Raw genomic sequence first — 23,597 nt, 5'->3', positions numbered from 1 at the left:
TTGATAAATGGCGGTTTGGGGCACCATTTTTATATAGTGTAACTGGACTGTTACAAAACTTCTGAGAAGTCTAAGAATCAAATCAGCAATCTGATGAGGTGCTGATACCCAACCGACTGTTGCTCCCCTTCAACAATGAAGACTAGGGCATAGACTGTCTATTGAGCCTGTCTTCAATCTTGCAGGAGATAATTGCCCTCCTAAGTATCCCTTTGTAGGTTCTCCAACGATAGACATGGGTCAGTGGGGCAAACTGACCAGTCTACAAAGAAAGCTGCCACACACTATGTATACCGACACAAGCTTTTTTTTTTTGCAATTTGTGTTACAGTAGTTCTTTTATGGGATTAGACCAGGCAGCATAGCCTTCACTCTCTCCACACGCCAATGAGCCTTTGGCACCCAAGATCTTGTCATCTGTTCACCGGGTCACTTGGACGGCTTTTGTTAGGCACTGACCAGCGCATAATGGGAACACCGCACAGAAACTTGCCGTTTTGAAGATGCTCTGGTTCAATCATCTTGTCGGCACCATTTGGCCCTTGTCAAATTTGCCCAGATCCTCGTGCTTGCTCATATTTCCACCTTCCAACACATCAAATTCAGGAACTAACTTAATTTGTCTCTAGATAATAATCAATGTATCACCTGTCAGTGTTTTTTCATGCTTTGGCTGCGATGTGTAAAGTCTGCTGAGCAGAATGAATGAAATTCTCATACATTTCTGAATGCAAAACAGTATAATATATACATAAGCACATATTACATGGATTTACCAACAGTGAACAGAAAAGTGAACCATAGTGCATAGAGTATGCTCCGTCAAAATCCCAGCAAATAATATAGTGTAAATATTGAAGTATATATCTCCCATTGTCTTTTATGGAGGGCAAGAGGTTTCTCCAATACACAAAGTATGAACAGGGTCATAAATATGTCTAGCACACAGACATCTATGTACCATCATGTATTATGAAATGACTGTGAATGATTCATGGGTAAGATAAGGGTTTGGACCTGCTTTTACCTTAATTTCCCTTTTAAGTGGTAAAGGTCACTGACCGTTCCTATCATGTCTATAATAATGGTGCATATATATTTTTTCATATACTACATCAGTACAAGTTAACCTGACTTATTAAGGCGGGGTTGGGGTTAAAAGCAGCACGCGACTTGACATATTTTAAAGAGATGCACAGAACATTGATGAGATCAGAGGGATAGTAGTCATAAATGGTTTTTGCTACCTCATCTGAGAGCAGTATAATGTAGGAAGAGAGATCCTGATTTCAATGATTTATCTCTTAGTTTACAGACTGCAGCAGTTGTGATACAATCTGAGTTGTTAGATGCAGCATGTGGCAGAGAACAGAAAGCTGCCCCCGCCTAGACCAAAACTTTCTGTGTACATTGTATATTGACAGTGAGCTGCTAATCAGAGGAGGGGGTGTGGTCAGACCAGGAGTCATGTGAGCTGTTGTCCAGGCAGTGATAATCTCCTGGTGATAAAACCTTCATGGGAAAGAAACTACAGCACACAGCCTAATAAGTGACACATCCTTGAAATCAATGTCTCAGCCACCACCTCATACTGTCTTCACATTACATGGAAAACATGCTGACAGATTCCCTTGAAGGCTGATAGGTGGGAGAGATGGCACTGAGCATTAGAGCAAATAACGTGGGGAAAAAAGACAAGTCAATGGTTCTTTAAAGTCACTTTTTTATCAAGAGTCTCTCTGAGGGCTGACCTCTGAGCCACCAAATCTTAGGACTCGGTATACTAAAAGATTCGGGCACATTCAGCTGTTTGATATTTCACCCATATTTTTTTTATTTAGAGCTAACTCCTTTAAAATAGCAGGAAGTTTTCTGTAAACTGTCTAATTTTTTACTTTTGTTATCTACACAGGAAGAGAAACAGCCTTGGGTTAGGACACTCATATTACCATTATTTTATTAGCCCCGATGCACCCTCCAGACAGTGCTCTCAAAGTCACGGATGAAAAGCAATATAAATATTGCAAGCATTAAGCAACAGACATAAAGTTTAGTATTGGCATATGAGAAAGCTGCAACCTAGAAATGTAAGTCTAATGAATGTTTAGCAACAATGACCCCGTGTAAGCAACAATTTACACCAGAAAGTCATCTTGTGGACACAACAGTCTGTTATAAGCAGCAGACAAGGATGCCATTCATACAGCATATCAGCTCTAGTGTGACAGGCACCCAGAATTTTACTCCTTGCATTGTGCAGATATATCCAAAGTGCAAAACGCCTGTTCCATGTATTGTCTATAAACTGGTCACATTGTACACCCATATAATGATCCCTAATTATCAACAATACAACATCTGTGTTTTAAGGAGCAAATATTGAACTAGAGTGAGACCAAAAGTTCATACAGGGCAAAAGTAGAAAGATTCTGCACCTACGTTGTTCACCCATATGGACCCCAGGAACAAATCAGTTCACAGACTGTTCAGCTAGTTTGAAGCTGAGGTTTTTCTCCCAATCCGACAGACGTCAAGAAAATTATTAAGATAGTGAGTTTAACCATGCATTTAAGCAGCAGTTTTAGCATGGGAACAGCCTAGGCCTCCATGTAAAAAGACAAAGGTATAGTGGGGCAAAAAAGTATTTAGTTAGTCAGCAATAGTGCAAGTTCCACCACTTAAAAAGATGAGAGGCGTCTGTAATTTACATCATAGGTAGACCTCAACTATGGGAGACAAACTGAGAAAAAAAAATTCAGAAAATCACATTGTCTGTTTTTTTATCATTTTATTTGCATATTATGGTGGAAAAGAAGTATTTGGTCAGAAACAAACAATCAAGATTTCTGGCTCTCACAGACCTGTAACTTCTTCTTTAAGAGTCTCCTCTTTCCTCAACTCATTACCTGTAGTAATGGCACCTGTTTAAACTTGTTATCAGTATAAAAAGACACCTGTGCACACCCTCAAACAGTCTGACTCCAAACTCCACTATGGTGAAGACCAAAGAGCTGTCAAAGGACACCAGAAACAAAATTGTAGCCCTGCACCAGGCTGGGAAGACTGAATCTGCAATAGCCAACCAGCTTGGAGTGAAGAAATCAACAGTGGGAGCAATAATTAGAAAATGGAAGACATACAAGACCACTGATAATCTCCCTCGATCTGGGGCTCCACGCAAAATCCCACCCTGTGGGGTCAGAATGATCACAAGAACGGTGAGCAAAAATCCCAGAACCACGCGGGGGGACCTAGTGAATGAACTGCAGAGAGCTGGGACCAATGTAACAAGGCCTACCATAAGTAACACACTACGCCACCATGGACTCAGATCCTGCAGTGCCAGACGTGTCCCACTGCTTAAGCGAGTACATGTCCGGGCCCGTCTGAAGTTTGCTAGAGAGCATTTGGATGATCCAGAGGAGTTTTGGGAGAATGTCCTATGGTCTGATGAAACCAAACTGGAACTGTTTGGTAGAAACACAACTTGTCATGTTTGGAGGAAAAAGAATACTGAGTTGCATCCATCAAACACCATACCTACTGTAAAGCATGGTGGTGGAAACATCATGCTTTGGGGATGTTTCTCTGCAAAGGGGCCAGGACGACTGATCCGGGTACATGAAAGAATGAATGGGGTCATGTATCGTGAGATTTTGAGTGCAAACCTCCTTCCATCAGCAAGGGCATTGAAGATGAAACGTGGCTGGGTCTTTCAACATGACAATGATCCAAAGCACACCGCCAGGGCAACGAAGGAGTGGCTTCGTAAGAAGCATTTCAAGGTCCTGGAGTGGCCTAGCCAGTCTCCAGATCTCAACCCTATAGAAAACCTTTGAAGGGAGTTGAAAGTCCGTGTTGCCAAGCGAAAAGCCAAAAACATCACTGCTCTAGAGGAGATCTGCATGGAGAAATGGGCCAACATACCAACAACAGTGTGTGGCAACCTTGTGAAGACTTACAGAAAACGTTTGACCTCTGTCATTGCCAACAAAGGATATATTACAAAGTATTGAGATGAAATTTTGTTTCTGACCAAATACTTATTTTCCACCATAATATGCAAATAAAATGTTAAAAAAACAGACAATGTGATTTTCTGGATTTTTTTTTCTCAGTTTGTCTCCCATAGTTGAGGTCTACCTATGATGTAAATTGCAGACGCCTCTCATCTTTTTAAGTGGTGGAACTTGCACTATTGCTGACTGACTAAATACTTTTTTGCCCCACTGTATCTGATGTTCAGAGATCCAAATTCACGCGTCGGTCTTCGTGTTATACATTTTACTAGCTCATTGGGATTTTGGCCTGGTGCAGTCATGCCCTACAATGCTTAGTTTTCCCTGCAGCCTAATATACACTGTAGAAGTCCTCGGAAGAAGTACGAAAGACAGTTGAAGACCTGCCAGAATCAGCTTGACTTTAAGAGCCTCCATAAGAGACAAAGTTGTCCAAACTGCCATTGGACTGCAAAAATACTTTCTAAAGGCATTTTGGATGTCACAATTCATTCTCTTCAAATTGTAGCTTATTCTATCAAGACATGCTAATAAAAAAAATGGCTGCCCAAATGTCTTTTTCTAGCTGAGCGCAAAGCATGAAAAATGATAAAATAAAAAAACACCCTATACCAACCTGGATCTACTGGTTTTTGTGAACTGACCTAGGCACTTGTGAACAGCGCTAATCATTGCGGTTCATCATGTCACCACCGATGGTCAATGAGTGACTGCGGTTATGACTGAGGTTATGCTTACCATGGTCAGTACATCATAGGATAGTTCATGAAGACCGGTGAGACTGACGGAATGAGTATACAATTTATTGCATTCCTTGAATTTTGAAAAAAAATTACCAGCAATTTAAGAACTTGGAAAAAAAGATTAATGAGAACCTGACACCTGATACATGGCGTGAGTTCCTTGGGCATCATGTATCAGACACTGGCTGAATGATTTCAGCCTTGTACAGTACAAAAACAGTTTAAAAGCCATCGGGGACCAAGTTGCAAGGCAGACTGATCGGACAGGAGACTAGACAGGCGGGTCCGTGGCAGCTTCTCCCTTCCCCCTGCCAATGATTGACAGGTCTCACCCCATACGTGCATACAGGAAGAGATCTGTCGCTCATGTAAAGTGGGCAGGGAGAAGTTGCCAGGGACCTGCCTATCTGACTAGTGTCTTTTCCAACTAGTCTCCAGTGCAGCTTTTAGTGACTGGTTTTCTCTGAAACGCTGCAGTGTTTCAGAGTCAAACATACATTGGTAAAATCACACCGTGAATATCTGATACATGCTGCCAGTCAATGATCACTGAACAAGCGTTCTAATGGATGCTCTTTTAAAATTATTGGTTTGTCTAAAAAAACTTTAGCCAGTTCTCCTATTCAAATGGGCGCTACAGAAATTAATAAAACAGAAGGATAGAGATAAGGCACAGGAGCTTTCAATTTCTCCAAGCCCCATTATTACCCTTGGGCCCTCGGGAAGGATCAAGGAGAAGCTGAAAATCCACCTCTTTGTTAATAATAGCTCACAGTTATGGTACAAGCTGAAAATAACATTGTGCGCACACCTCAAATATCTAAAAAACATTGATATTAAAGATTATTATGTAGGCATTGCTGCGCTTTAGAGTATTCCCATCTTGCTCCTTCTTTGTTATTCTTGCCTGAGGATGTACATACAGGTCCTTCTCAAAAAATTAGCATATAGTGTTAAATTTCATTATTTACCATAATGTAATGATTACAATTAAACTTTCATATATTATAGATTCATTATCCACCAACTGAAATTTGTCAGGTCTTTTATTGTTTTAATACTGATGATTTTGGCATACAACTCCTGATAACCCAAAAAACCTGTCTCAATAAATTAGCATATCAAGAAAAGGTTCTCTAAACGACCTATTACCCTAATCTTCTGAATCAACTAATTAACTCTAAACACATGCAAAAGATACCTGAGGCTTTTATAAACTCCCTGCCTGGTTCATTACTCAAAACCCCCATCATGGGTAAGACTAGCGACCTGACAGATGTCAAGAAGGCCATCATTGACACCCTCAAGCAAGAGGGTAAGACCCAGAAAGAAATTTCTCAACAAATTGGCTGTTCCCAGAGTGCTGTATCAAGGCACCTCAATGGTAAGTCTGTTGGAAGGAAACAATGTGGCAGAAAACGCTGTACAACGAGAAGAGGAGACCGGACCCTGAGGAAGATTGTGGAGAAGGACCGATTCCAGACCTTGGGGAACCTGAGGAAGCAGTGGACTGAGTCTGGTGTGGAAACATCCAGAGCCACCGTGCACAGGCGTGTGCAGGAAATGGGCTACAGGTGCCGCATTCCCCAGGTAAAGCCACTTTTGAGCTACAGAGAAGCAGCACTGGACTGTTGCTAAGTGGTCCCAAGTACTTTTTTCTGATGAAAGCAAATTTTGCATGTCATTCGGAAATCAAGGTGCCAGAGTCTGGAGGAAGACTGGGGAGAAGGAAATGCCAAAATGCCTGAAGTCCAGTGTCAAGTACCCACAGTCAGTGATGGTGTGGGGTGCCATGTCAGCTGCTGGTGTTGGTCCACTGTGTTTCATCAAGGGCAGGGTCAATGCAGCTAGCTATCAGGAGATTTTGGAGCACTTCATGCTTCCATCGGCTGAAATGCTTTATGGAGATGAAGATTTCATTTTTCAGCACGACCTGGCACCTGCTCACAGTGCCAAAACCACTGGTAAATGGTTTACTGACCATGGTATTACTGTGCTCAATTGGCCTGCCAACCCTCCTGACCTGAACCCCATAGAGAATCTGTGGGATATTGTGAAGAGAAAGTTGAGAGACGCAAGACCCAACACTCTGGATGAGCTTAAGGCCGCTATTGAAGCATCCTGGGCCTCCATAACCTCTCAGCAGTGTCACAGGCTGATTGCCTCCATGCCACGCCGCATTGAAGCAGTCATTTCTGCCAAAGGATTCCCGACCAAGTATTGAGTGCATAACTGAACATTATTATTTGATGGTTTTTTTGTTTGTTATTAAAAAATACTTTTATTTGATTGGATGGGTGAAATATGCTAATTTATTGAGACAGGTTTTTTGGGTTATCAGGAGTTGTATGCCAAAATCATCAGTATTAAAACAATAAAAGACCTGACAAATTTCAGTTGGTGGATAATGAATCTATAATATATGAAAGTTTAATTGTAATCATTACATTATGGTAAATAATGAAATTTAACACTATATGCTAATTTTTTGAGAAGGACCTGTATGTAAATGCAGGCCTTGGAGGGGAAGGGAAAGCTAACCTGGTTTTCACTGATGTGAAAAAAATAAATGAAAGCCTTAGAGTCAATAGTTTAATAAACTTCAGCAAGGAATTTGCATATCAAACTTGTCATAATGTCATTTTTATTAAAATAAACGATTTAAAAGCAAACTTTTTTTGCAGTAAGTTAATCAACTTCAGTTTTTTTCACTTGTTCTTAAGATTTATTTCTTATGATTTTTTTCAGCCATGTATGAAATGACATTACTGTTGATGTTTTTACACAATCTAAAGGTGTATCTAAAAGTTCGTTCTCAGATTGTGGCTTAACAGAAATGAAAAGGTGACAACTACTTTATTATCCTATATGTTTCGGATCACAGTCAAAACGACAGGATTTCAGAGAAAAGCTGTACCCAGAGCCTAATGATCTCGGTTTCAGAGGGTACGACTGCGACCAAGCCTGTATGGGAGGAGGACCCGCCAACGCAATTGCAAATTTCATTTGGATGTGTGTAATGCATGGCATAGACCCGGCGACTTCCTGCACTGCAATACACAGTGCCGGCCAATCGGACGGTGGCAGCAGAGAGCAGGAAGACGCCGACGGCGAGGAGTCCAGAGCAGAGCAGCGTCAAGCGACGAGAGGTGAGTATTTCATTTTTTTTTAATATTTGGAGCAATATATGGGGACCATCAGAAGGGGCCCATATATGGAGCATTATATGGGGCTAATTCTATATGGAGCATCTTATGGAGCCAATTCTATAGGGAGCATTATATGGGGCCAATTTAATATGGAGCATCTTATGGGGCCAATTCAATATGGAGCAGTATATGGGGACAATTACATATGGAGCAGTATATGGGGACAATAATATATGAAGCATCTTATGGGACTAATTATATATGGAGCATTTTATATGGCCAATTATATATGGAGCATTATATGGGGCCCATTATACATGGAGCATCTTATGGGGCCAATTATTTTTGGAGCATTATATGGGACCCATTCTGTAAGGAGTATTATATGGGACCCATTCTGTATCGAGCATCATATGGGGCCCATTCTGTATGGAGCAATATATGGGACTCAGTATACTGTATGGGGCCGATCATATACTGTATGGAGCATTATATGAGGCCCATTATATATGGAGCAATAGATGGGGATATACTGTATGGAGAATTATATGTGGATCACTATACTGTATGGAGCAATATATGGGGCTCATTATTCTGTTTGGAGCAATATATGGGGCTCATTATTCTGTATAGAGAACTATGTGGTGCCAATTATACTGTATGAGAACTATATGGGGCCATTATACTGTATGGGGCAATATATGAGGCTCATTATTCTGTTTGGAGCAATATGTGGGGCTCATTATTCTGTATAGAGGACTATACTGTCCTGTTTCTGAGCTATTGTAGAATGTACAATAGATATCACTCATGTAATGTAAGAAGTAAATGAAATCTTTGGCATTGTACTATACCTATATTTCTCTGCCGTATCGGTGCATTATGAATTGTGGTATGTGTTAAAGGGGCCCACTGGGACTCTTTCGCCCAGGGCCCATGAAAATCTGGAGCCGGCCCTGATCACTGCTATAGTTCATACATTTCCCCCATGGGGAAGCTGCTGGGGAATTATCACAGAGCAGAATGACCCCATCACTTCCCTATTCTTTAATAGGCTTTATGGACAGGGTTTATATTCATGAGACCACACCCTAAAATCCTACAGACCAAACAGGGTACAATGTTTTATGTAGGTAATTCAACACTAAAGACGAACAATTATTACATCAACAATAATGAACAAATGCTAATATTATAAGAAACCATACAATACTGAAACACCAGATCTATACTTCACTCATTTTTAATAGAAATCTACACTACATTAATTTCTTGTTATTGAGTCCTGGTTTACCTGCTGCTGTTACTCCAGCATTTCTACAAGGGAAAGATGTTTGTACTAATTAAGTCATAATCCTAAAAAATAACTGTGCTTGAAAATCTGTGAAATCACAATTTCCAATTCCTTGTCTACCTAGGCATTTAGGCACTTAGCTAAACTCGCACAAGATAGTAAAACGCTGCCAGAAGAGCTCCTTACCAAGGGTTTTTGAATGGAAACCTTGATGGATTAACCTAAGGATTGGCTATCAATGTCTTACTCCCGGAAAACCAGTTTATGACTTTTTATAAGCTAAGATTGGGCCAAAGAGTGGCAAAAGGTACACACTTTGAAACTGACAGTTTTCTTACGAGGCTAACAAAAACTATACACCAAGATGCGCCAAGATAACTGCAAGTGACTACTAGTGGCATCGTAATAGTAGAATATATGATGTTTGATGCACGGTCACTATATATATTCATGAGTCCTAGGATGTGCCTGGTTTTTATTATGGCCTATATGATGAGGGAACATTTTTGTAATGCCTATGTAGTCCTTAGGATTGGTCATTAAATTAGATCAGTGCAGCCCAACACCCATACGAAACGGCTGTTATTCGCTCCAGTGTTGGCCGAGTGTACAGTTGAACATTGTAGTGCTTCAATGTGTATTGAGTAGGAGCTGATCTGCAGTACTCTGCAATGCCTGCTATATATGGAATAGAACTATGCCTTGAAGCTCTGTTTAACAGCTGATCAGTGGGGCTGCCAGATGTTGGCCCTGTACCGATGTAGTATTGCTGACAAAAGATAGATCATCAATTTCATATGATGATACCTCATTTGGACTCACCCCACATTTCTAGGTCAGTGTCCTAAAATCATCTAACAAAAACAGCCATAACATTAGGACCAGTGAATAATATGGATTATCTTGTGGTAATGGCACCTGCCAAGACATGAGATATATTAGGCAGCAAAAATCAGTCAGTTCAAGAAGTTGATATCTTGTAAGGAAGACAAATGTACAACCGAAAGGATCTGAGCAATTATGACCAAAGGGCCAAATTGTGATTGCAAACTGACTGAGTCAGAACATCTCCAAAAAGGCAATTAATGTTGTCCAAGAAAGGTTACCCAGCGTATCAGTGACAAGGGTCATGGCTCAAGGCTCATAGATGACGTGGGGAGACGATCTGGTCCAAATCCATTCCTTGACGTGCCAGAATTTTTGGGGTGTCACAAGCATGGCCTATATATTATGTTGGTTGGTATCAACTGGAACCATTGGGATGAAAGTGAATGTACCAGAAATGCAGTCACTACAACTGCTATACGCCAACGTAAAATGGCTCCATCTCCCGGACCAATGGGTAGTATGATCATCCTCCTGGCACCCCCTTTACAGGTAGCACGGTGTAAAGTGTGATACTGCCAAGACCCTTCTGGATGTGGTAAAGGAACTATTAACCAAATGCTGGAGGAGTGTCCATCTTTAGTGTACGAAAACACCAATTGACACTTCTGCCAGTAAAGCCATCACAAAACTCAATTACCATCATACAATGGCAGACTAAAAAAAGAGGAATTTTCTAATTTAATAAAAAAAAACCTGCTCAATCATACAAGATGACGGGCTGTATATTACCTTTAGTAATTCCATAATGCAAAAATGCAAAAGAAAATAAAAGCAAAACTATAAATTATTAAGCATTTAACCTTTATAAATATATGCATCCGCAACAACAAAGCTATTTACACTCACCTAAAAGCCGTGCTGTGTCCTTAAATGGCTTATTCAGATGCACCACAGGAGCTTTCTCCTTAGATCATGTGTAAAGTAAAGGATCCATATGTGGGATGGATAGTATATGGAAACTGGAATCCATCAACTTGGCGCTGACTTTTGCCGTCATTTTCTTAATGAACAGCACAACGTCATGACACACGTGCATTGATATACGCAATTAAACGTGGAACATGTGATAATGCAATCAGGGCTCTTGTCTGAAGTCATGAGTATTACACAGACGTAAGTTGGGTCACATCATACACGTCAAAGTATTTTTATATAAAATCTGCCCCTTTTTGTAAGAACAGCCAAGAAACTGACGCACCTTCAAATAATGCAAGAAAGTGAAGAATAATTCATGCTCACGCAATACATCTTCTGCATAATCTATGAATCAATGCATAACTAAGATTCAATGTGACGATGCAGGGATACAACAAGTCCCAGCATTCCCTGAAGCATCTATTTTCACAGCGGTAATGAACCAAGGATACCATTACTCTTAAGAAGCACAAAACGTCCCCCAACCCTTTATGTTGAAAATTATGTAAAAAATGCATTGTGTGTGAACCCGAAGGATGAGCTGCAAATAATAAATCATTGGGCAAAAAATAAGATCTCAGTAATTCATGGTGAAGCACAAATATATGAAATATGTAGGAAGAATACCCACAGTAAGATACCTAATAATTGCTATACTTTCTGAGGTTATTTCCATTTTGACACATGATAATAATTGAAGCAGATTGTACATAGCAATCATTCATAAATCCAGATACAAATCAGATCTATATGGTGCTTCAGTATAAAGTGTATTGCACAATCCCCCAAGCTTTTCTTACACGTAGTTTTAATTATTAATTTTTATGTTATTATTACTATTATGGTATTATGATTTATGCTATTATTATTTATGTTATTATATTAATAGTGTGAAATAATAGTAATTGTTTTTAATATAGTACATATATTAGTTTTAATATAATATTATATATTAGTTTTAATAGCTATAGCGCAAAATTTTGATAAAGGAGTAGATGAATACAGCGTCCCGACCCCCAGACCTAAAACATACTTCTATAAATTACATTAAAAAAACATGTTTCAGAACCTTCCTGCGACAACTGTTAACTCATCCCCTTCTATCCAGAATGCAGGCACTGTCCTGTGGACCACAACTAAACACATAAAATGAGAATATATGTTATAATATAGAGAATGACCACAAGGTATAAGTGACGGTTACCGGTAAAGTTGTAGAAAGGATCGTCCAGGGGTTGGAAAGACTCCAGAATTATGGATGCAGAATATATGGAAGGTAGCAGAAGAAAGGTTGTGTGCCTCCTGCAGAAATGTTCTGCTCCCCTGCTGCTTATCTCTGCTCAGCTGTGGCCCAGTATAGTCTTACAAAGGGAAATTGCACTTCATTTAGAAGGGGGTTTGACAGGGCAGCGATGGTTACAATACAGCAGCTGAGCATCTGTGTGGCAGGATCCATCCTGCAAAAGGAGGTATCAGGTTTCTGGTCCCACAGCATCATTTTTTTGGCCCTAGAGATCTTATGAGACAGATGGACCATCATCCATCCATCTGTCCTTCGTAGCACGAAATCACACTCCCCCCCCACCCTCGCTACCACCTCTGTGCCCCCCTTGTAAGGAATTAAACAAAGAGGTTACGCTGACAGCTGATACTCACATTGCTGCATAAGGCTGGTGCCCATGTTCTGGCTTTAAGGATGCCAAGAAAAAGAATGGACTAGTAACAAATGAGGAAATATAGATGCACTGGGATGCGGACGGGGGTTGGAAAATAAAATTGTAGGGATAGGAAAGATGCCACCCACACAATCCTGCAGCCCACTGCAAAGAGAGCCCAGGGCTCCTCTGACGTCACAGGAGATTCATGAATGGAGAGGGAAGAGCTGCTTTAGGATTCAGCACAGAGCTCGCAGTGACGTCCACAATGAGCTGAGGTGGAAGGGGGAGCGAAACACAGCCAATACTGAGCACTGCACATGCAGCCGGCCCTCCCCACAAAACCAACGAATAAGCGGGGCCTACCAATCACATGTACCTGGAAGGGCAGCCGTCCAAGACCCAGAAATCCAAAATTGATATCTATTTATAAATATATGGACGTATGCATAATTTATACATATATAAATATACACAACAATCATCCCTAACAGTAACACCACAGACAGGTAAAGTGAGTAACATTGATTATCTCGTGACATTGGCATCTGTCATTGGGTGCGACATATTAGGCAGTAAGGGAACAAGCACTTCTTAATGCAGATGCCAGAAAACATCCAAGGATTTTAGTGGCTGTACTCTTCTCCTTTTAAGCACCGACGCGCTACATGAAAGTGTGGGTCCTGGCTGGGTGTGTGGAATTGTGCTGTGAGGGCATCGCGCCCATGTAGACTGCATGTAGCCGGTGGTGTGGACTGGCCAGGACCATAGGTTCCACAGTTCAATAAAAGAGATGGTTGTTCAAACACAGAGTCTTTCCTGAACGATAACTTGGCATAAGTTATGTACAAAGTCTTATGGATGTTTTGTCTATGGTGAAACATTTTCCCATTAAACTGTGGCCTTCTTCTGTAGATCTACTCTGTCTCCAAGGCTCTGCCGACTCACTATTTCATCCTATGTAACCAAAACCCAGCCTGAACACCACAGTCCTGATCAGCAGGTCTCCTTACTTGCTCAGCAACTGGCACCCTGGATCTACCACTCGGGACCCCACCAGTCCAATGAACTCAGTCCTGTTTAGGCCTGTTACCTTCTTGTTTCATGACTCAGCGTCTTATTCACGGATGCCTCCTCCGGAAGGCTACTTTTAGTAATAAATCACCTATTTTTTATGTTATCGCTTTCCCTGTCCTTAAGTATCCTCTTTCTGTGGATCACCCCAACTGCAGCACTGTTCACGTTATACTTTAAACTCCAACTTCCTAACCACAGGAAGGAGTCACTTGCCCTTACACTAACCATTCCCACTATAGGCTAGTCCCAAACATTAACTCTTACTTACCCTAATGTCATTACCTAAACTACCATCAACTATCTATCTCATGATTAAGGGTGCTTAGTCACCGGAAACGCGTTGACCTTGTTTTTATAATTTTTTCTGTATGCTGATGTTTTGTCCTTTCACTATATTTTAAGTGAAATAAATTATGGATTTTTCACTATTTCGTTGAGCTGGATCTCCTTCTCTTTCCTGTTCGTCCACGCCCTGACACAGCGGTTCCGTGCTCCGAGCTCCTGGGAATGTCGGTATGGTGAGCTGGATTTTGTTTTTCATGCTATCAAGATTCACTGCTGCCAGCTTGTTTTACATCAAAGACAAAAGCGGGACTCATCACTGAAGAAGATACACATCTATTCAAGTCTCCATTACTGTCTTGCTCTGCACTATGATAGCTGATTATTTGTTTAGAGACTGTTTGATGCCTTAGACTTGGTATGAGATGTTTAATTTCACTTGCGGTACAGAATGGATTACTAAGCAACATTCTCCGAATTTGAAAACACCACATGGGTAACGCCATGAAGAGGCCTTCTTGAAGGAATGTCACACTAGTCCTTCTCCCAGGATCATGGTGTGGGGTGACATTTTGTACGGTAGCTGCATTACATTGATTTTTCAATACAAGACCAGGCCACATGTTGTTCATGCTACTGTGAGTAGCCTGCGTGGCCTAAATGTGTTTTTATGGCCTACAGCGTCTCCGGGCTTGTCTCTTATCGAGTACATGTGGGACATCATTGGGAGGAAATCTCAAAGGGAGCTGCCAGCAGTGGATCTTGATTGTTTATGTGCCAAAGTATATTCAGCGTGGTAGAACTTTCATCAGACAACCATTAATAACTTCATTGATAATATGCAAGGTATGTAAGTGCATATTTTCTGCAAGTGGTGCTCATACTTCATACAGAATAAATAGAGATGTTTCGAACATTTTGTTTCAATTTTTTCATTATTTGAAAATCATTAACATGTCTATCCATCCTGTAATGTCTAGATTTTTATAATTCCACGACTTTTCCTTCTTGCTATTGTAGCTTCTTTGTGGAAGAAGGTATATACACCTGATATGGACAATGGTACATACAAATATGCTATTATTCTGACATTCTGATTTTCTGTTGAATTCTTCATCAGTCTGACTGGCACACTATACAAGTCTTATCTGCGTGCATTCATAACACTAGACAACCACCACCTCCATGAGGTATGTGAGTGGTTGTTTCATCAGTATTTTCAGTCTGTGTTTTCTGCGCCTTTGTCTTGGGTGTCTGCTGTAATAATGTGACCTAGTGTTGGTTAACACGGCTGCCTTTTTTGAATTATATGTACTTTTTGGTGAATTGTTTATCTTCAAACATACAGACTTTTCCCTGCACCACTGCTTGAAGACTATGTCTTCAAAAACTGTCACTAGGTTTAGGAGTTCATTTTGAGACCATCTTCAACCCGAAAAGGTCCAAATAGCTCATGAGACACTGAGTCACTTGTCACAGACAAGCTGTGAAGAGAGGAAGTTAAAGAGTTCGAGGTCAAAAGCCAGGAGGATATAAAGATAAAGGGAATAAACAAATGGATAGTCAGAGGCAAAGTCCGGGGTCAGGTAGCTATGTTCAGAGAGAGTCAAGGCAAAAATGGTAACACAAACAAGTAGTCAAAAGGCAAATCAAAGGTCTGGCAACAAAGATCAGAAAATCAAAACACAAAGCAAACAAACCACAGAGCAAGGCTACAGCTGGCAATGTTCTGATCATTGGCAGCCAGCTAAATAGCCAGGTAAAGACCCTGAATGAGTGACACCTAGAAACCCCACAGGCCTGGTCAGATTGCAAAGCTGGGCTGTCAGTATTGTGAATACAATGCTGACAGCTTTTAATAAACGGGCAGGCAAGTAGTTGTGACTGAACATTTAGGGCTTGGCTCACTCAGGCCTTTCTCTCATACATAACAGTGTCCCTTCTTTGACCCGGCACACACAGTATTCACGGTGTTGTCAGCTTCTTCTCCACTGCTCTGACTGACGGCCATCCTCGGTTTCAAATGATTAGAGGCACAGTCTGAAGCAAGTTTTAGCAAAACGGATTTATTCCCTTCAGGACACAGCATATCCACATGACTTCCAACATTATCTTCACAGTTAAGACAGCACATCTCCTTTTCTGTCCCTTCTCTCTTCTTTGTGTCATTAAGTGTTTCCGCAGGACGAGGTGCCCGGTAGAACATCACTACGCTGTTTCACCCCAAATTTCTGATGTACTACTTGCATAGTTCTCTACCACGTCAACGGTTAACCTGCTCATGCACTTTTACGTGACTCTATCTCTCTATCTTCTTAAATCATCTTCCTCAGTCTCTTTTCTGCTGCTGCCCATACTGTGCCCTCCTCTTCACTCTACTTTCCAAATCCCCTCCTTGGATGGCTGGGCATTTACTTCAACTGTTGCAGGGTTAGTTAAGCAGCTCGGGCCATAGTGTTATGAAAGGCAATTCAGTACTACAATGGACATAGCGGTCAGAGCACATACAGTGATCTGACAATAACCCAAAATCATAGAACGAGCTCTGAGACGTGGGAACTCTGCAGACCGCAATCCCTAATCCTCTCCAAACAACACTAGAGGCAGCCGTGGATTGCGCCTAACTCTGCCTAGGCAACTCGGCACAGCCTGAGAAACTAACTAGCCTGAAGATAGAAAATAAGCCTACCTTGCCTCAGAGAAATACCCCAAAGGAAAAGGCAGCCACATATAATGACTGAGTTAAGATGAAAAGACAAACGTAGAGATGAAATAGATTCAGCAAAGTGAGGCCCGACTTTCTTAACAGATCAAGGATAGAAAAGGTAACTTTGCGATCTACACAAAACCCTAAAGAAAACCACGCAAAGGGGGCAAAAAGACCCTCCGTACCGAACTAACGGCACGGAGGTACACCCTTTGCGTCCCAGAGCTTCCAGCAAAAAATTAGACAAGCTGGACAGAAAAAATAGCAAACAAATAGCAAAGAAGAACTTAGCTATGCAGAGCAGCAGGCCACAGGAATGATCCAGGGAAAAGCAAGTCCAACACTGGAACATTGACAGGAAGCCAGGATCAAAGCATTAGGTGGAGTTAAGTAGAGAAGCACCTAACGACCTCACCAGATCACCTGAGGGAGGAAACTCAGAAGCCGCAGTACCACTTCCCTCCACCAACAGAAGCTCACAGAGAGAATCAGCCGAAGTACCACTTGTGACCACAGGAGGGAGCTCTGCCACAGAATTCACAACAGTACCCCCCCCTTGAGGAGGGGTCACCGAACCCTCACCAGAGCCCCCAGGCCGACCAGGATGAGCCACATGAAAGGCACGAACAAGATCGGGAGCATGGACATCAGAGGCAAAAACCCAGGAATTATCTTCCTGAGCATAACCCTTCCATTTAACCAGATACTGGAGTTTCCGTCTAGAAACACGAGAATCCAAAATCTTCTCCACAATATACTCCAATTCCCCCTCCACCAAAACCGGGGCAGGAGGATCAACAGATGGAACCATAGGTGCCACGTATCTCCGCAACAATGACCTATGGAATACGTTATGTATGGAAAAAGAATCTGGAAGGGTCAGACGAAAAGACACAGGATTAAGAACCTCAGAAATCCTATACGGACCAATGAAACGAGGTTTAAACTTAGGAGAGGAAACCTTCATAGGAATATGACGAGAAGATAACCAAACCAGATCCCCAACACGAAGTCGGGGACCCACACGGCGTCTGCGATTAGCGAAATGTTGAGCCTTCTCCTGGGACAAGGTCAAATTGTCCACTACATGAGTCCAAATCTGCTGCAACCTGTCCACCACAGTATCCACACCAGGACAGTCCGAAGACTCAACCTATCCTGAAGAGAAACGAGGATGGAACCCAGAATTGCAGAAAAATGGCGAAACCAAGGTAGCCGAGCTGGCCCGATTATTAAGGGCGAACTCAGCCAAAGGCAAAAAGGACACCCAGTCATCCTGATCGGCAGAAACAAAGCATCTCAGATATGTTTCCAAGGTCTGATTGGTTCGTTCGGTCTGGCCATTAGTCTGAGGATGGAAAGCCGAAGAAAAAGACAAGTCAATGCCCATCCTACCACAAAAGGCTCGCCAAAACCTTGAAACAAACTGGGAACCTCTGTCAGAAACGATATTCTCTGGAATGCCATGTAAACGAACCACATGCTGGAAGAAGAATGGCACCAAATCAGAGGAGGAAGGCAATTTAGACAAGGGTACCAGATGGACCATCTTAGAAAAGCGATCACAGACCACCCAAATGACTGACATCTTTTGAGAAACGGGAAGATCAGAAATAAAATCCATAGAGATATGTGTCCAAGGCCTCTTCGGGACCGGCAAGGGCAAAAGCAACCCACTGGCACGAGAACAGCAGGGCTTAGCCCGAGCACAAATCCCACAGGACTGCACAAAAACACGCACATCCCGCGACAGAGACGGCCACCAAAAGGATCTAGCCACCAACTCTCTGGTACCAAAGATTCCAGGATGACCAGCCAACACCGAACAATGAACCTCAGAGATAACTTTATTGGTCCACCTATCAGGGACAAACAGTCTCTCCGCTGGACAACGATCAGGTTTATTAGCCTGAAATTTTTGCAGCACCCGCCGCAAATCAGGGGAGATGGCAGACACAATTACTCCTTCCTTGAGGATACCCGCCGGCTCAGACAAACCCGGAGAGTCGGGCACAAAACTCCTAGACAGAGCATCCGCCTTCACATTTTTAGAGCCTGGAAGGTACGAAATCACAAAGTCAAAACGGGCAAAAAACAGCGACCAACGAGCCTGTCTAGGATTCAACCGCTTAGCAGACTCAAGATAAGTCAAGTTCTTATGATCAGTCAATACCACCACGCGATGCTTAGCTCCTTCAAGCCAATGACGCCACACCTCGAATGCCCACTTCATGGCCAGCAACTCTCGGTTGCCCACATCATAATTTCGCTCAGCAGGCGAAAACTTCCTGGAAAAAAAAGCGCATGGTTTCATCACTGAGCAATCAGAACCTCTCTGCGACAAAACAGCCCCTGCTCCAATCTCAGAAGCATCAACCTCGACCTGGAACGGAAGAGAAACATCTGGTTGACACAACACAGGGGCAGAAGAAAAACGACGCTTCAAGTCTTGAAAAGCTTCCACAGCAGCAGAAGACCAATTGACCAAATCAGCACCCTTCTTGGTCAAATCGGTCAATGGTTTGGCAATACTAGAAAAATTGCAGATGAAGCGACGATAAAAATTAGCAAAGCCCAGGAACTTTTGCAGACTTTTCAGAGATGTCGGCTGAGTCCAATCATGGATGGCTTGGACCTTAACAGGATCCATCTCGATAGTAGAAGGGGAAAAGATGAACCCCAAAAATGAAACCTTCTGCACACCAAAGAGACACTTTGATCCCTTCACAAACAAAGAATTAGCACGCAGGACCTGAAAAACTGTTCTGACCTGCTTCACATGAGACTCCCAATCATCCGAGAAGATCAAAATGTCATCCAAGTACACAATCAGGAATTTATCCAGGTACTCTCGGAAGATGTCATGCATAAAGGACTGAAACACTGATGGAGCATTGGCAAGTCCGAATGGCATCACTAGATACTCAAAATGACCCTCGGGCGTATTAAAGGCAGTTTTCCATTCATCTCCTCGCCTGATTCACACCAGATTATACGCACCACGAAGATCTATCTTGGTGAACCAACTAGCCCCCTTAATCCGAGCAAACAAATCAGATAACAATGGCAAGGGGTACTGAAATTTAACCGTGATCTTATTTAGAAGGCGGTACTCTATACAAGGTCTCAGCGAACCATCCTTCTTGGCTACAAAAAAGAACCCTGCTCCTAATGGTGACGATCACGGGCGAATATGCCCCTTCTCCAGGGATTCCTTCACATAACTGCGCATAGCGGCGTGCTCAGGCACGGATAAATTAAACAGTCGACCTTTTGGGAATTTACTACCAGGAATCAAATTGATAGCACAATCACAATCCCTATGCGGAGGTAGGGCATCGGACTTGGGCTCATCAAATACATCCCGGTAATCAGACAAGAACTCTGGAACCTCAGAAGGGGTGGATGACGAAATTGACAGAAATGGAACATCACCATGTACCCCCTGACAACCCCAGCTGGACACCGACATGGATTTCCAATCTAATACTGGATTATGGGCTTGTAGCCATGGCAACCACAACACGACCACATCATGCAGATTATGCAACACCAGAAAGCGAATAACCTCCTGATGTGCAGGAGCCATGCACATGGTCAGCTGGGTCCAGTATTGATACTTATTCTTGGCCAAAGGCGTGGCATCAATTCCTCTCAATGGAATAGGACACTACAAGGGCTCTAAGAGAAACCCACAACGCTTAGCATACTCCAAGTCCATCAAATTCAGGGCAGCGCCTGAATCCACAAATGCCATGACAGAATACGATGACAAAGAGCAGATCAAGGTAACGGACAGAAGAAATTTTGACTGTACCGTACCAATGGTGGCAGACCTAGCGAACCGCTTAGTGCGCTTAGGACAATCAGAGATAGCATGAGTGGAATCACCACAGTAGAAACACAGCCCATTCAGACGTCTGTGTTCTTGCCGTTTAACTCTGGTCAAAGTCCTATCGCACTGCATAGGCTCAGGTTTAAGCTCAGGTAATACCGCCAAATGGTGCACAGATTTACGCTCACGCAAGCGTCGACCGATCTGAATGGCCAAAGACATAGACTCATTCAAACCAGCAGGCATAGGAAATCCCACCATGACATCCTTAAGGGCTTCAGAGAGACCCTTTCTGAACATAGCTGCCAGTGCAGATTCATTCCATTGAGTGAGCACGGACCACTTTCTAAATTTCTGACAATATACCTCTATCTCATCCTGACCCTGACAAAGAGCCAGCAAATTTTTCTCTGCCTGATCCACTGAATTAGGTTCATCGTACAGCAATCCGAGCGCCAGGAAAAACGCATCGATATTACTCAATGCAGGATCTCCTGGCGCAAGAGAAAATGCCCAGTCCTGAGGGTCGCCGCGCAAAAAAGAAATAACAATCAAAACCTGTTGAACTGGATCACCAGAGGAGCGAGGTTTCAAGGCCAGAAATAATTTACAATTATTTTTGAAACTCAGAAACTTAGTTCTATCTCCAAAAAACAAATCAGGAATAGGAATTCTTGGTTCCAACATAGCTTTCTGATCAATAGTGTCTTGAATCTTTTGTACTCTTGCCGAGAGCTGATCCACAAATGAAGACAGACTTCTAATGTCCATCGCTACACCTGTGTACTGAACCACCCAAATGTCTAGGGGAAAAAAAAGGCAAAACACAGTGCAAAGAAAAAAAAATGGTTTCAGAACTTCTTTTTTCCCCTCTATTGAGAATCATTAGTACTTTGGGCTTCCTGTACTGTTATGAAAGGCAATTCAGTACTACAATGGACATAGCGGTCAGAGCACATACAGTGATCTGACAATAACCCAAAATCATAGAACGAGCTCTGAGACGTGGGAACTCTGCAGACCGCAATCCCTAATCCTCTCCAAACAACACTAGAGGCAGCCGTGGATTGCGCCTAACTCTGCCTAGGCAACTCGGCACAGCCTGAGAAACTAACTAGCCTGAAGATAGAAAATAAGCCTACCTTGCCTCAGAGAAATACCCCAAAGGAAAAGGCAGCCCCCCACATATAATGACTGTGAGTTAAGATGAAAAGACAAACGTAGAGATGAAATAGATTCAGCAAAGTGAGGCCCGACTTTCTTAACAGATCGAGGATAGAAAAGGTAACTTTGCGGTCTACACAAAACCCTAAAGAAAACCACGCGAAGGGGGCAAAAAGACCCTCAGTACCGAACTAACGGCACGGAGGTACACCCTTTGCGTCCCAGAGCTTCCAGTAAAAAATTAGACAAGCTGGACAGAAAAAATAGCAAACAAATAGCAAAGAAGAACTTAGCTATGCAGAGCAGCAGGCCACAGGAATGATCCAGGGAAAAGCAAGTCCAATACTGGAACATTGACAGGAAGCCAGGATCAAAGCATTAGGTGGAGTTAAGTAGAGAAGCACCTAACGACCTCACCAGATCACCTGAGGGAGGAAACTCAGAAGCCGCAGTACCACTTCCCTCCACCAACAGAAGCTCACAGAGAGAATCAGCCGAAGTACCACTTGTGACCACAGGAGGGAGCTCTGCCACAGAATTCACAACACCATAGGCCACTAGAGCACACAGGGGTCTAGCCCCGACTGCCTCTAACCAGGAAATATTCCTGCCTTATTCCCCAACTATCGCAATTAACTCCTTTATGTCCTACAGCTAAACCTATCATACAGTGAACTCAGTGCCCCTATCTAGTGGCCCTTTTCCATACTGCACTGTCCCTATTGAAATGTAGTGTAACATTACATAGGCAATATGATATAAGGAGATACACAACAACACGCAATAAAATGTATAAATAAATAGACATGTGGTGCCCCAGGGTCCTGGTCATCACAGAAGCATTGCTTTCCTCATGGGGAGAGTGATGTTACGCTTGAAGGCATGAAGGGATAACTGTACCCAGGTAACCACAAGCATGCATCACATTCACACTCCAGGCCACCAGGGGGAGCTTTTGATCCTATTTACTAGGTGACTCCCCATATATAAGGTAGTTTTGGAGGGAAAGGTCAGAACAGTTCTTGCCAGGAGACAGACTTGATCAGTCTGAGGCAGAGGAGGGTTTACGGAGCTGTGTAGCTGCAGTGCAGCAGTTCCCAGAAATAGACATTCAGAAAGCCGAATTGATTGCAGTGAACGTACAGAAGAGCAAAGCACAGGAGAGGATATCAGGGGAGACCAGCCCCGAGCAGGCTGCTGCCTTCAGAGGCGCAGAGACCGCTAACCGGAACACCGAGGTTGCAAGGACCTCTATGACTTACATCAGAGACTAGCAGGACAGCTGAACTCCAAGTTACCTGTCAGACCTAATACCCGGGAGGCACGGTGACACCCTTAGAGGCTGGGGCATGCTAGAGTCCCAATAAACCGCCTCAAGTCACCAGTCACCAGTTATGTCCTATCGTATCCGGGGGACAAAGAGAGAGATAACATCTGTGAGGACCTTATGTGAAGCCATAGGCAGTAAAGGACTACACCACCATGGTGCTAGCGGAAGGCTTTGATTTCCACCTGGATAAAGGGAATCCTAACTTGCCTCCAAGCCAGCCGGACCCTGCCTGCCCTGTGATCCGGTGCCCTGGACTGTGGCTGCCTAAAGTCGATAGTAAACAAGGTAAAGAGACTGCAAACCTGTGTCCTCGTTCTTTACTGCGCCATCCACCATCTTCCATCTACACATCGGGAGCCCTGGGGATATACTTTACCTGTGGGAAGGTATACCATCTAGCTGCCATAACATCACCCCAGATGACCCCTTAATGCAGCGTCGGTCCCCACTGACCAAATACCACAGGTGGCATCACAAACATAAACTTCATTTCCTTTAAAGGCCTTTCCCTTTTACATGGGCGCCCAGGGCCACGGACC

General features: G+C 42.8%; 1 protein-coding gene across 3 annotated transcripts in view; it reads right to left on the bottom strand.

The window, feature by feature from the left end:
- MAP3K13 (mitogen-activated protein kinase kinase kinase 13) overlaps positions 1–23,597 on the bottom strand; it is a 170,854-nt gene that overhangs the window by 102,307 nt on the left and 44,950 nt on the right. The window contains exon 1 of one of the 3 annotated variants that reach the window (XM_069733549.1): positions 12,665–12,930. The exons of 1 other annotated variant lie outside the window; for it this stretch is intronic. The gene's annotated coding sequence lies outside the window, so the exon portion shown is untranslated. Of the gene's footprint in view, positions 1–12,212; positions 12,931–23,597 lie in introns of those variants that run through there. One more of the 3 variants, XM_069733550.1, reaches the window with a different exon arrangement.

This window comes from Ranitomeya imitator, chromosome 7, assembly GCF_032444005.1.
Source record: "Ranitomeya imitator isolate aRanImi1 chromosome 7, aRanImi1.pri, whole genome shotgun sequence".
Lineage (NCBI taxonomy): Eukaryota > Metazoa > Chordata > Amphibia > Anura > Dendrobatidae > Ranitomeya > Ranitomeya imitator.
The sequence above is the reverse complement of the archived record's forward strand: the minus strand, read 5'-3'. Positions and strand labels throughout refer to the sequence as shown.